At 38.8% G+C, this 15,289-nt stretch overlaps 1 long non-coding RNA gene across 1 annotated transcript in view; it reads right to left on the bottom strand.

Moving 5' to 3' along the window:
* The window catches only part of LOC129047169 (uncharacterized), a 65,536-nt gene extending 51,342 nt beyond the window's left edge, over positions 1 to 14,194 (bottom strand). The window contains exon 1 of the long non-coding RNA XR_008509175.1: positions 14,174 to 14,194. This is a non-coding gene — a long non-coding RNA (uncharacterized LOC129047169). The remainder of the gene's footprint in view (positions 1 to 14,173) is intronic.
* Positions 14,195 to 15,289: the final 1,095 nt, after the last annotated feature.

Here is a 15,289-nt window from a genome sequence, read left to right as displayed (position 1 = left end):
AATATAAAAATCCCTAATCCCTTCAAGCACTACAAAATCCTTTAGCTCCACACTGACACCAAGATTTTTGAGTTTGAGCAGCCAGAGCTATGCTGTAGTTAGATGCCCAAGGAGGAGGTACCTGGCTTGCCTGGAAGCTGCAAATCTCCTCAATGCCCAGGGTAACTGCACATTTCTCACAGTTTTGAAAATCTGACTGTTTCCTTTTAAGCAGCTTAAGTATGGTATGAGGAATCTGCCTGTAAGAGTCAACACTTCCAAGATCTGGGCTTATACAAGGGAGTACCCTGCTGACTGCTTGCTTCCTCAGGAAAAGTGCAGAGAAAATGAGTGGAAAGTTAGTACCATCTAAGTGGATTTCTGCAATGTGTTTGCTGTGTGCAGGAAGAATTTGCTTGTCTTTGAGACTATTAACTTTATGTACTTTGAATGATTAGAGCTGAGACAAACCACTCTTTCATAAATCATCAGCATGATGCGGGACACTGTTCCACAGGTTCTCGTTATAAGGTCTCCATTGTTTGGGATGTCTCAGAAGTAGACTTTTGGAGTGAGGCCAAAACCAGAAGGAGAGTATATTTCTAAAGAGATATTATTGATATGCATACCCTCTCTCTAACCTGGACTTTTCTTTCACTGTCTCTGAAATTACTTCTCTCAACAATGTCCATATTTAGGATTTTTAAATCATTAAGATTCTGTGTTCATATGGGTGGTTACTGTATCAAACTTAGTATAATGATTAGAGAAAGGCTATTTTGTCCTGTTTTAATTTACTGTTCTTTAACATCCATTTACAAACTCCATCTGACAAAAAAATACAAACTTTCTGAAACTTGCTAACTCCTACAGTTAAAGTTTCACTCTGCTCTGAGGTAGGCTGTAGAATACTCTGGGCTCCCCATGTAGTCTCCTGGAAAACAGGGAATGTTTTAGGGTGCTTTTACTTTGGAAATCTCAATATGCAATCAGCACCACTGATTCCGTTAATCTGGGAGTATTAGTGGGTGATGGAATCCTGGTGTAATATGAATCAATTTTTGTTATTGAAATAAACAAAGTACAGAATAAACAATAAAAAAAAAACTCTAAATATGTAAAGAACTGATGGTATGAAGTAAAATGGCACTGTTTTTGTATTCTCAATGGATTTTCAGTCTATGTGGGGACCCTGGGCAGCCACTAGAGCTAAGCTCTGCTTGGCAGTGAAGACACACCATCCCTTATGTCCCCACAACATACTGCATCCCTGACAAACTGAAAGATAAAAATATCAGATAACCTTTAAAAAATATTTTCTATTTGAAAAATAAAATCAATGAGTGTTCTGAGCTGCTGCCAATATTAAGAGGAAAATGAGGAGAAAGTCCCCTGACTTTATATTTATATTTGAGATAACAAAAATCATCTGAATGTATTAAGATGATATTAATACATTAATCCTCTTAATGTATTAATGTATTATGTAACAGTTGTTGTAGGGGTTTTTTTAAGTTTGTAGGGGTTTTTTAAGTGGTTGTAAGGGTTTTTTTCTCATTGTTTTTCCTCTTCCTGTTCAATTCCCCAGGCTGTTGATTGCTGAGCTCAGGCTCCTCAGGCTGCTATTGTAAAAATAGTCCGACGTCACTACAGAGATCTCCCTTCAGTGGACAGCAGCGCTTGGACTTGCCCAATAAGGAAACTTCTGTGTCCCTCTCATCAGTGGGAAATGGCAGGACCCAAGAGGAGGAGGGGGGAAGGAAAATTTGAAAGACTGCAGGCCACTGAGGTAGATACAGAGCACTGAAACAAAACATGTTTTATCTATTTGCAAGGTCTGTGCCCTCAGCTGGAACAGAAGTTTTGGAAGTGTAGTAGAGGAAAAGTTTCATCTATCACAAGTGCTAGCTAAGGCATGTTTAAATTCTGTTTATGAAGCAGTTTAAGTAAATTTGGGCAATGGGACTTAGGAAATTGTAACCACATTTACCCAGTAGATTGCAGAAATAATAGCAGCCAAGAAAAAAAAAATCTAGCAAATCTCGCTATAAAGTGACCTAGACAACACTCAATTCCCATGTCAGGTAAAATGCATATATTGACTGCTACAAACAGTGATGTAGATGAACTTGACTTAATGCCTTTAACTTAAACCTAAACCATTTTCATATGCCTTTAAGTTAAACTTAAAATGCCTGTGAAAGATACAGCAGTCAGGCTTGTCACAGAAATATAAAATGAAAGGCACTGGCTCTTTGGCACATCTTTGATTTCTTTCTGAACAGCTTGGTTCAGTCAGATAATTCTGTTCATAGTTATATCTATTTAGTCTTGGAGTAGTGCCATCAAATTCAATGGTGTTACATGGATTTAAATTGCTTAAAGGAGAAGAAAGTATATTCATTACATCTCTGGAGTTACTCTAGCAGTGCATTTAGCCTAGAATGTGCAGCTAATGTGCTAGATTATTTAACTGTTACTGAGATGAGACAAGCACGGGGCACAGTTTCAGAGGCCATAATGTAGCAAGTATCATATTGTTTTAGTTTTCAGCATTTCCATATGATCTGTCTCTCTCTTGCCACGCATGTGGGTGATTATCCTTGAGGCCACAGTGCATTGCACGCACACAACATATGCAGTAAATGCTTAAGAAGTTTAGGGAGAGGGTGTTATTGTGTACTCAATAATAAAAGGAGAAGTGGCACTTCAGCCTGATGGTTTTGCAGCATTCCTTGAAAACTCCATTATTTCCTCCTTATGCAAGTAGGCACACGTTGTTCTTACATGCACACACTCACTTTGGGTGTCAGCTGGTAAATATTGTGGGCTCTTGACACCTACAGCTTACCTAAATGCAAGTAATCAACGTGAATTATGCAAATACAACAAGCCAAGAATGAATCCACAGGTTCTGAACAGTATGGCACAAGCCAGGTCAGCAGTAGTAATTTATTTAAAGAGTGCCATGATGGGGAGGTAAGAGGAGAGTCCTCGTCGACTGGAAGCAGATGATGTTCATTCTCATTAGAAAGATGTCCTTGTGTAGTAACACTGACCAGTATTTTCAAAAGATGCAGAATGAAGTAATCTGATGAGTCAGACGTACTGCTGAAGCACATCTAATCATACAGCTATTAGACTGCTGGTTTGCAGTCACCGCATCTATGTGCAAGTGTAGGTGTAGTGAAACTAGAAGAGATCTGGAATTATCATGACAATACTAAGTTTTCGTTGCCTTCCTGGTGAAGGAAATTGGCAAAAAGTAAAAAAGCCCCTTAGGGAAAAACTGGGAGTTTCAATAAGATAGTAGATTATGGGAATTCTGTAAGGTAAATGGTTGGCATGAAAGATGGTGTGTATGAAAATTGGAAACCCTGGTGTTTACTTGTATGTATGAAAAGAAATAGGTCAGTGACTTTGTTTCCATGGTGACCATTATTGAAATAAAACAAACTGACACCAATGTTGATTTATTTCCCTATTCTGCACCCTTTTAAACAATTGCCTAAATCTGAGATTGCTACTCAATGAACAGGATATCAGAATGAACTTCCACAGTGTGACCTTCTCAGGGTTATTAACGAAAGAAAGACCTAAAGAAAGGTCTCCTTCAGAACAATTCTACCCTCTGAGCAGGTGCCAATTCCCACTATCCTGCAGTAACGTAGCTGCCATGCTGTAGAATAGATGTTCTTTGGCAATTATTAGAGCTAATTTCAACAAGGTAAAAAGAAACAAGATTCGTCTTCATCAGATCGATCCCAAAAGGATAGTTTGACAACTATGAATCACTCCTGGTGCCTCACTCTCTGCTTTGAGTCAAAGGGATGCTGCAGTTATTGGGGTCTGTGACTTCAGAAAGACTTAAGCATCTAAAATTAATTTATGTGCTCCTGAGTGCAGGTACATTTGAGTAGCTTTCATAATCTTGGCTTTATGCTTTCTCTTGCTTTTGGTCTTGCTTGTGATGCTTACTTCCAAATACATAAAGTGATAATTATAAGAGTTTTCTATTCATAGAGGCTCTGGGAGGTTAAATTCATTTGAGATTTTGAGATGATCCAATAATAGGTTTATACAGACATGCTGGAAAGATAAATCCTGCAGGTTCTTGACACAATCCACCAGACCAAGGATATCAACCTTGTTATCTTATCACAGCACATTAAAAACATGAGAGATAATCATGTTTGTTTGTCAATGTTTGTTGTTTAGGAATTGCCACAGATATAGAAATTAAGAAAAACAGCATGGTGTTATAATACTTGTGACAACAATATCAATATTTGGTAGCAGTTGAGTGTACAATTTATTTCCCAATATCATGGTTTTGATCTGTATAATCATAGCCAATACACTTATTTAGGCAGGATAACTGGTGAGGAACTAGTTAACCTGCCTAAATAAATGTATTGGCTATGATTATAAGATAATTGTTTTGTTGTTTTTATCCTGCATATGATATTCCAGCAGCCCTGCTTTTTTCATTAGCACTTGAAGGAAAACAAAAGATGAAGGAATGCATGAACACTTTTTAAACCTCAACCTGTGAAAGCAAAGGAAGTACAATGAGATGTGTTTATCAGAAAATGTATGCCCATCTACAAGCATGTAAGTCTCTAAGGAAACAGAAGCACAAAGAACTGAAACCACAGCTATTAAACAAAGTCAATTTTTCTCTCCCTGTTTGTATGATGAAGTCTGTTACTTCAGTGGAAGCAAGATTAAACTAGCTACTTTCTTTTGAAGCAAAGGCAATAGTCTCCCCCTCAATTTGAGCCCTGAGCCTCAAAAATGCTTTACTGATATTTTTGATAAGGATGAGACTTTTTATTTAAACCTCCTTTCTTAACATCCTTTCCATGAGTTTCAAGAGGAGATTAGATGTCATTAAGGTAAAAAGCAGTGACAGATGTGGTTGCTCCTCAGAACTGTACTGACAGTAGCCCAGTGTAATCTAATTTTTATTTTTGGTTGTGATTTCTTATACTATGTTTTTGACATCCAAAAATCAGTGGTAGGGACTTGTGGCTTCTCATTATCATCTACAGCAAGGTGTAAGGTGGACAACCACCAATTATCACATATTAACTTTTAAACAGAAGAAAAGATAAGTTCTTTATATACTAAACTGCATCATTCATGTTACTGAATTATTCTTCAAGTTATTGTATGAGTAAGATGATAACAAAATCAGGATTACAGGAAGATTCATTTTTTATCTTAATTCAGTAAAAAAGCCAATAACTCAATCTCCTGAATGCTTCATGCAGAGCTGTGATGGTTATCATCTTGCTCTACAAGGCCTCTTCACCCAGTCAATTTTTTTAAGATTTACCTAATCAATTTTAATTGTTTGGAGTAAAGGCAGATTCCTGTAAATGACTACGATTTTTTCACAGCTTTTTTTTGCTGCTAATGCTAAGCTAGCTCTTATTCTTAACTCTTCTTATCTCCTAGACACATACTTCCACCTCTGAGAGATTTCACCTCTCTGATCAGGGAAAGGATCCCTTTGTTGATGTCCACCTTTCTAATGGTTGTTGCTCTTTCCCCATACTTAGGCTCATTTTTTCCCTCTACATGTGCATCTTTGTTCAAAGCTTATGCAAAGTCCTCTGCTTTTGTTTCTACATGGCTTTAAATAATTCTGCCTTTGATATAGCCATAAATAGAAAGGAGTTAGGAAAGATCAGTCTTTGCTTCAAATTCAGCCCACTGAAGTCAAAGGTCTAAAAGTGAATGGCTAATTCTGGTCCATCACATAGTTTTCACTAAATCCTGCCTTTTGGGCATGCAAGGGCATTCCTTTGAATTCCCAATGACTGTTACAGGAATATGAAACTGTAAATGTCTACCATGAATGGATATATTCAAGACAAAATGTCAGAGCAGTGAAGAGAAGCAGATGTCTTTTTATCAGGGATAGCTTTAGAAAGATTAAATCAAATTTACCACAATACCAAAACATGGATGACTCATCAGTGGTCATATGCAACTCTGAACATGCAAAGTACTAAATTATTTTTGTCTAATATTTTTACGTTCCCACAGTTCTTTTTTTTTTTTTAATTTAATTGGCCTTTCCAGGACAAGAAAAGTAATAAACAAACCAAACCTCAGAAAATTATCAGTTTTCTTCATTATTAAAATCCCTTATAAGGAAGGAAAAGGTCTTGTGAGCTGAGGAATGTCTCACTTGATTCAAAAATAGTCTTTGAACCATGAAATTGCAATGGTACAATTGTTACCAAGATTTGGCTAATAGTTTTCTGATATGTTTATCTGATCTTCATGCTTACCTACTATCTCCCAGTGAATAAAAAAGGTCTAGGGATAACTCTACCTTATTGTCAGGACTCTTCATCTATTAAATAATGTGGCTCAATGTCTCTCTAATTGTAGTGCATTTTGTTCTCTCATCACAGACCAAATGTCTGTAAATAGCACAGGCATACACTTTTCCATTGTCAAAATTACCTAAAGGAGAATCAGGTTAAAGAATTCCACAAAAATCACCTAAAATTAAGAAAGGTTTTTTTTTTTTTTTAAAGGCATTTTTCCTTTGAAAAATACATTTGAGCTGCACAAAATGTAGGGAACAGATATGTTAGCTGAGCTATGAAATTTGCCCAGAATACAGTGTGCTTTGTGTCCTGGGCTTTAAAAATATAGATGCACTGGGTTCTAGTTAAATGAGATAAGTTGTAAGTTGCTTTATCTCTGGAAATTTTTGGTTGCTATAGGCCTCCTCCTTACCCAGAGGAAAAAAAGGCATTTCTTTCATAAACTTGCCCTCAAATAAACTTTGGGCAGTATCATGCTGTCACAACTATTCTATTTACATAAAAATGGAACACATACATAGTGGGTGAAAATGTATTTAGCACTATTAAGAATATATGAAAGGATTCAGTTTCCACACTTCTGTTCATATTTGGCCCATGGGAAAAAATAACTCTCCTGCTGTGCAACTTTTGGAAGAAGATGTGGTATGGCTGCTTGGGGCACCCCTGAGCACTTTTTGAGTCAAACCAGCACAAAGTAGGGCAATATCTCCTCTCCAAAAAAATGTGATTGAGTAGTCAAGAGAATGCCTAAGCAGCTGTAATATTTCTGGGTTTCTGCACCCAGGCGCAGTAGGGGCTCCATACCTCTTGACAACATATGGAGCCTGTACTGGGATGAGACATATGCATGCCTCAGACTCTTCTGTCTTTGTTTTTGGTGTAAAATTCATGTTTCTGGGCCAGAGCGAGCCCTGGGAGTTTGGTGAGTGGCATCTCTAGGGTTTCTTCTGGCAGTGAATCCCTGTTGCCCAGCTAAGGGCAGCCCTGCACACCCCAGCTGTGTCTGCTTTCCCTTAAGTTGCTCTGAGAAAGCAAACTGCAATTCTTCATGCTTTTGTTGCAAATGCCATTAAGAAGGTTGCGAGGTGAATTGCAATCTGTCTTAGAGCCCCTCTGCTGTAATGGATTTTTGACTGGAGGTGGTTTTTTATTTAGGAAAAAAGCCCAAGTAAACAGCAACAAGGCCATGTGTTCCAGAGCATGTAAACACACATTAGGCAAATGCTCACTAGAAGCACAGCACAAATGATGACTGCTCAGGTTAATTAATTGATAAAATCACTTGTATAGGGAGGGGTAAAGTCTGAACTTCCTTGAAAATCCATGCCAACTCAGAGTAAATTGCTGGATGAGGTACTTTGGCCTCTGTTATGCAGCATATGTTACCATAACCTAATAATTGATGAGTGGATCCCAGAAGGAATTATGGATTGTTCCTTCCCACTTTGCAGTGGAACAACACTATATAATCTAAATAATTTTAGGTATGCAGGCATACTAAAGAATGCAAGTAATGATATCTAACATTTTTAGACAGCATATAAATATGTAAAAGATATTCAGTAGCAACAAGTGGCTTGGATTATTTGCAAATTATTGGTTGCTCGTACTGCAACTTTATATTCTGCTAATCCTACAGTGGCTAATAGAATAGGCTAGGTGTATGCTAAATGGAAAGAGAGAATGGAAAATGGGTTGAAAGCAGCCCTGAGGAGTAGAACTTTGGTGTGTTGGCTGATAAGAAGCTCAGCACAACCTGGTAGTGTGCACTCACAGCCCAGAAAGCCAAACCTATTGTGAGCTGCATCAAAAGCAGCGTGGCCAGCAGGGAAAGGGGGGGAATTCTGCCTCTCAGCTCTGCTCTGGAGAGACCCTACCTGGAATGCTTCATCCAGCTCCAGAGGCCCCAAAACTAAGGACATTCACCTGCTTTAGTGAGTCCAGAGGAGGCCATGAAGATGATCAAAGGGCTGGAGCATGTCTCCTATGAAGACAGACTCAGCTGTGATTGTTCAGCCTGGAGCAGAGAAGGGTCTGGGGAGACCATACAGCACCTTCCAGTACCTAAAAAGGACCTTCAAGAAGGTTGAGAAATTTTTTACAAGGCCATGGAGTGATAGGACAAGAAGTAATGACATTAAGCTGAAAGAGTAGATTCAGACTAGATATTAGAGAGAAATTCTATACTTAGAAGGTGATAAGAAACAGCAACAGATTGCCCAGACAGGTTGTAGATGTCCCCTGGAAGTGTTCAAGGCCAGCTTGGATGAGGTCCTGAGGAACCTGGTCTAGTCAAAGGTGTTCCTGCCCATGGCAGGAGGGTTGGAACTAGATGATCTGTAAGGTACCTTCCAAATCCCCAGGGCATTCTATGATTTTATGATTCTATGATTCTACAAATCTGTGATAACATTGGTTGCTCTGACATGACAGGACAGCTTTGCATGGTTTTCAGTTCTGCCTATTTTCTTTCCTAGGTCATCGAAGTGAGGTCCTGTTGTTGTGAGCAGTCAGGATGACTAGATAAGAACATAAACTGGCATTAACATTCAAGCAAAAAATGAAAGGGGTTCTTCAGGCATCAGTTGCTGTCACTAGCTAGGTGAGGAGAGCTTCAACTCTTGGTGAGTTCATCTAGCAGTCAGTCCCATAGGTGATGTCAACCATAGTTACAAAAGCTGGGTTAGAATACTTGGAAATTTCCCACCAGTCATAGTATGGACTGTTCAGATTGCCAGTCAGCAACCTTAATGTAGCTTGTCCTTAAAATACTTATATGGACTCCTAATAATAAATAGAAATAAAAATACTTAAAGCTAATATAAAACTGCTTGTGATGATGTATTTTTTTCTACTTTAAGATACTAGGTAGACAATACTTGTTTCTATGAGCAAAACAAAAGGCTTCAAAAATTCAATAGTATTTTAATGGCACATGGTGCTTTTGAACAAACAGTTATGCACCTAAGTAATCTGAGTCTGGTCTCGGGAAGGCTGAGGTAGGAAAAGGTGTTTTGTTTTTTTTTTTCTCTTCTGTGAATCTATCTAGAACATCAGCCCACAGGGACATAATTCAACCCTTTGGTTTCAAGTGCTTCTTTCCAGTATGGTGCTTTCTTTGTACATACTTTACTTTCTTCTGTATGCCAGGTGCCATCTTATATTTGGCCCTGAGGGTAATGAGCTGAACGCAGCATGGATGACTCACATGGACCACAATTCAAGTTGAAGAACCTTGAGCAAAAAAAAAAAAGCCTTGAAATGAGAAACCTGAAAATAAATCTGGATGTGTATATACAACAGATGTGTATGTCTGCTGCCTTATGTGACAGCTGGAAAGGAGAAGAGGATCCTTTAAATACACTTGTGGCAATAGGACATGAGGCCTAAGGCAAAGTACTAAATGATTTAGCTCAGACACCATTCAGGGAAAGCCAAACAACTACACTGTAGGCCATCTGAGCTGAAACCCTGGGCCTCAGATCTCTCCAAGACAGTCAGTGTCTCAGGGAGGCAGCAGCACTCTCTGCCTGAGACATCCAGGTCCCTGTGGAGCAGCTCTGGCCTTCTCCCTTCTGCTCTCCCTCTGTCCTTGTTAGCCAGGAGCAATGACGGGACCTAAACCAACCTTGGGCTGCACATCTTGCTGCTGACTGTGAGTCTTCAAATGAGACTGGAAAAGGGTCCTGTTGCATGGGAACAGCTGAGCAGCAAGTGCCAAGTATGACCCTGGTGCAATATTTGGAGTTCTGAATAAATTCTGTTCCAAAGCCCTGAGGTACCTGTCAGCGACATCAAATACAGTAAGGGTGCCAGAGAGGAGGACACAGCATGTGTCATTCCTTCCTACTGCAACACTTAGCTTTGTTTTTTATTACCAGGCTTCACTGATAAAAATGAGCCAGGCATAAGTAAAAGAATCTTACAAAAATTTAAAACCTCCCTGTTAAAACTTTTCCTACTTTCATTTTACTTTTCAATTATTTTTCCAAACAGAGAATGTGTCCCATATTTACAGAATTTTTACTGGAGATCTAAACATGTTCTTTCAAATCCTAGTTTATTTAGTCTCAGTATATCCTTCTGAAATAAATAAGAATTGTTTTACAAATAATAAAACTGAAGCACATAAAGGTTTAGTGACCTATTCGGGCAGAGAAGTGCCTGTCAGAGCCATGAAGAGTAACTTCCCTGATATCAGGTACTCCATCCTAATCAGAACAGCACTCCTCTGCATCAAACAAAAAGCAGAAGACAGGTTTGTTTTAGCTGAAAATGTGCTTCTATCTACAGAGAACAGATATCATTTTTACCACGTTTGAATGATCAAACTATATATTACACACATGCTGTCTCTTCTTTTTCTTCTGACAGTTTTCACAAGAGAGACCAAACCAAATACATTAAATAGAAAAGACTTTAAAGCAACATAGTCCTGTTTCTTGTGGGAATATTCTGTAATGATCACATATACTGGCAGAATCCTTTGCATATCTTAAAAGCCAGCAATGAAAAATCTTTAGTTGTTTAGAGTTTTTTAGGTTTTTTCTTTGTTTGTTTGTTTTTAATTGGGGAAAAAAAAGGGGGGGGAAATACTATTGTTGAAGTAAAAACAGGCACAAATGTGTGACTCATCGACTCATTATCACATCTATATTCACACTCCACACTCTCCCTAAAAGGCTCTCTGAGCAAGGAGGTCATGAATTTGAGTGTGGTAGCTTTTAATTAAGCTGATACTACACAGAGAAGCCAGTTTACTAATTTTACTGGAAAAACAATATTACTGAAATATGTGATTTTTTTTCAGGCTGGAAAGAGGAGAAGAACTAAAACACACAAACAGTTAAAGTGCAATTATAGTGGTTTTAATAAAACAGCATTTTACTGGAACTGGGTATTTCAGTTCTGTTGCTACAATGAAAACTGGGACAATTGCCTCTATATAGAACTGAGAATTTTCTACTGCCTTGGTATTGCTAAATCAATAAGAGAGACAATTTATTCCTGGAACTGCTATAGATATTTCTGAATGATAATTTTGTTCCATTTGGGAGAAAGCAGAGTGCACCAAATCTTGTGTATTTCCAATATCCCTGCTGGGGCATAAGAGTTCAGGTACAGAACACAGGAGCAAAATGCATTTTTTTTTACTCCAGTCTCTTTTACTACAATAAAAACCCAATGCAGAACACACTAATTTCACTAGATATTATAGTATCACAGTCCATGAAAATTGCACGCTCTACTACAATTTTCAGGATTTTGCCACTGGATTTCCTGTGGCTGTTCAGGTGTGTTGGCAGCACAGCATGAAGAAATCCACCACAGCCCACCCACCCTTGCTGTTCTGTGAGCCAAGCAATCCTCAGGCCCGTTTGATTTCCTCATTGCTTCTACTTAGAGGGGAGAGAGCTGGAATTACAGCTGCTCACTGCTCAAATGGAGTGAAATCCTTCTGGACATGTGTGTAGGCATAATGTGGCATTAAGAGGTGGCATTAAGAGCTGGCATTTGCCTTCCTCCAGTACATCTTGGAGCTGGGGACTGAGGTGCATCAGCACGGAATTTCTCATTAGCAACCACACTGCTGCTGTTGTGTTTGGGCTTACAGCGTTGCAGGGAAACATGTTTGATTTAATATTTTTTTAATAAGGTTTTTACCTGCAATATTTAACAGACTCTCTTCACATCAGTCATTCAAAGGGAGCATGGCAGCTGGTGCAAAGGTGGGTTTGAGCTGAGGAGACCAGAAGTGGGTCAGTTTGCTGATCTGAGCTGGAGGGGTTTTGGGGGGGATTTTGGCTGGCATGAATTTGTGATTTCCAAATGAACTTTGCAAATCAAACAGAAAGACCAGACAATCAGATTAGCAGATATACCTATTTCTCTGAAAAGAATGCTGCATCCATTCAGCTGCATGCTGGCCATCTGTGTGGCTGTTCAGATAACATTTTCTCAGGAATACTGTCAAATATATGTGAATGGAGAATATAAAATAAGCATTTTCTATCAAGCTGCCATAACTGTTCTTGTGCTGTGGTAGGTTTCAAGAAAAATAACAAAAAGTGGGTGGAAAAGCAGAACCCTGCAGTTTTATTAAGCATGAATGACATTAAGTGTTGGCGTAAACCACAGGGTGAGTCAGTGCTGTTACTGTGAAGCATTATGTCCATCTCGTAGTCATATGATAGAGAAGGAATGCTCCTCACAGCACACACAGAAATTACTTGTCTTGGCAGCACCAGCAAGCACACAGCCCCAAGACATTACTGTGTAATAATTTCCCTAGCAAAGGAACACAAACTATGACTGAAGCTTTTCCTGACCTTAGTAGTCGTGTCAGTTGGTTAAAGCTGACCTACTTTGGACTTACATTTTCAATTTCTTTAACTAATGGTTGGGGTATTTTTGTTCTGTGACACTGGTTTTAGGTTTGTTTTGTGGGGTATTTTTGATCCAGGGTGGAGCAGTAGATCAAGGATAAGGTTTTCAAGGACAGAGGGAGATAACCAGAGATGAATTTTCCTTTACAGTTACATGTTTTCTAATAGCATGTTTGTTTGCTACTGAATTTACTCTAAATATGGCACACAACACATTTTCTTTATTACCCATCATAGATTTTGATGAATCCTAATACCTATGAGTGACTCCCTAAGATAAGAAGAAAGAAGAATTACCTTAAGTGTTTGTATCATCATAGAGTGCCTTAGTCACCAGCAAGGCATTCCACAAACACCAAACATTTTTTATTTTCTATAGATTTTAAACATGCTGAGAAGAAATAGGGATTTTATTATTTACTCTTTACAGAAGGTAAGATTCAGTGTAGCCTACTCTGTACGGTACAAAGTAGAGTTAACCTACTTTTTCTTTTGCTAACCACCCAAGGCAGCTGCAGGCAGTCAGCTTAGCTACAACAACAGGGATTTTCACAGAGCTACAAAACTCCCTCCCTGGCTAGAGACAGAAGACAGAGTTGAATTCCTCATCCTTATGGGTGGAACCTCTACAATTATCCAAGGGAATTTTTTTGCAACACTACCATTTTGCCTTTGGAAAAAAAAAAAAATATGCTTTGGGTATGAGATTTGTTCACTATCCCCTTCCTCTCACTCTGGGATTTCATTTATCAAAAGTCAGTGTTCCTCTAACTAGCTGCAACTGGAGCTAAAGGACACTACAGGGATATGCTGCATAGTGACCAAGGTGCAAATTTCCTAGGAATTCTGGATCACTTTTAAAGGGCACATCCTTCAGCCTCATGCCAATGAATCTCTTCTTTTAAAAATTTACCATTTTCCCCAACCTACTTAGTTAACCATGACTGAATAATTTATTTCCTATTTTTCCTCCATAGTTTTTGGTAATCAGAAGGCACTCCAGAAATTTAGACATATTTTTCATATTTAGACATACATCCTCTTGCATTGCAGTGACTTGATTTTCCCAAACACAGAGCACAGGCAGATATAAAGCCCAATACCTACCTACCACCATAAATGCTGGACAAATATTGCTTGTTCTAGTGCAAACAGATTATTATATATTATGAATATAAGCCTGGCATCTGAGCATGAAAATCACATGGGCTGCCAAAATACAGGGAGAGCTGTCATCTAGGCATAGAAACACTGCAAAAAATGAGCACCACTGGTCTCCTTTTTATGGTAACCTCGGTTGCCTTGAGCAACACTTGAAGACACTGTACAAATATTTCTGTTTGCAGTGCACTTTGTACATGCTAGAAGTCTGAGAAAGACTTGGATCCTGGCCATCAGCACAGAAACTCTGTGCCACAAGTGGAGCAAAAGCAACATTAAAAGCGCATAACTCACCAAATGATGTTTTCTCTGCATCCTTACCATCCACCTTGCAATTGCTGGCAGGGAGACAAGAATCTTGTTGGGGGCTGTTAACAGCTCAAGGTGGGGCAATCAACAGCACCAAGTGCACCAGCTCTCCCCAAAGGTGGCTTTCTGCAAAGGAAGTAAATCCACTTCCATTCAGAGGGAGCTGCAGTAAGCACAGGCAAGCTAGGGCCGTGCTTCAGGCCCAGAAGACAGTTTTGTTTTGTCATAAGTCTGGATTATAATATTACCTTGGATACTTTGGCAAGAAACCTGAAGAGTGTACTGTGGTGCTAAATTAGGTAGTCATCTTGCACTTTCCTGTGGGACTATTTGATAGCACTAAACCCATGTGCAATTTCACCAGGTATGAATTCAGAAATTAAGGGATGCAGACCAATTTACACCAGTTGAAGAAAACTGGTGTAAATACCTTTTTCAAAAATCTTCACTTTTCTCTAAATTATGCATGAAGTTATAAAACAATGATTGCTTTTGCTTTATCCTTCTGGAGATAGAGACATTTCAGCAAGTCTCGTCAATCTAGGATCTTTTGAATAGCATGGAATGGGATCTTAAGGGCTTGATTTAGAAACACTTTATTTCTAGTGTTTCCTTTCCGAGGATGGAGAAAATGGTAAAGAAAAGGGTGCAATGCTTCCCAAAATATGATTTTTGACTGGTTCTGGCTTTATTTAGCATGGATACTATGTCAGACATCCACCAGATGACACCAATGCAGCATTCACCATGCTAGCAGAGACTGCTTTGTTTCTATTGTAGAAAGAATTGAGACAGTTCCAAAAGAATCATTGTTTTACAAGTAAATTCATTTCCCAAGTTATGTTAAAGATTTGTGTTCTCACTTTCTGCATTATCACAAATCTCACTGATTTAGAAAACCTGAACTGTCATGCAATTTTGTGGGGGTTTTAGATTTATAAACAAGTAACACTGGAAATGTTCCTGCAATCTTTTTGTTCTGTGCAGGCTTAACACATTTAGTGTCCCAAGTTTCCTCAGCCTTCACTCCTGTGGGTCATGACATCAGTGATGTTCCTCAAATGAATTAGCCTTTGTGTGCCCCAGAGCCTTCTCTAATAT

Source organism: Molothrus ater, chromosome 1 (genome assembly GCF_012460135.2).
Source record: "Molothrus ater isolate BHLD 08-10-18 breed brown headed cowbird chromosome 1, BPBGC_Mater_1.1, whole genome shotgun sequence".
Classification (NCBI taxonomy): domain Eukaryota; kingdom Metazoa; phylum Chordata; class Aves; order Passeriformes; family Icteridae; genus Molothrus; species Molothrus ater.
This window is presented reverse-complemented; position numbering and strand designations above follow the sequence as displayed.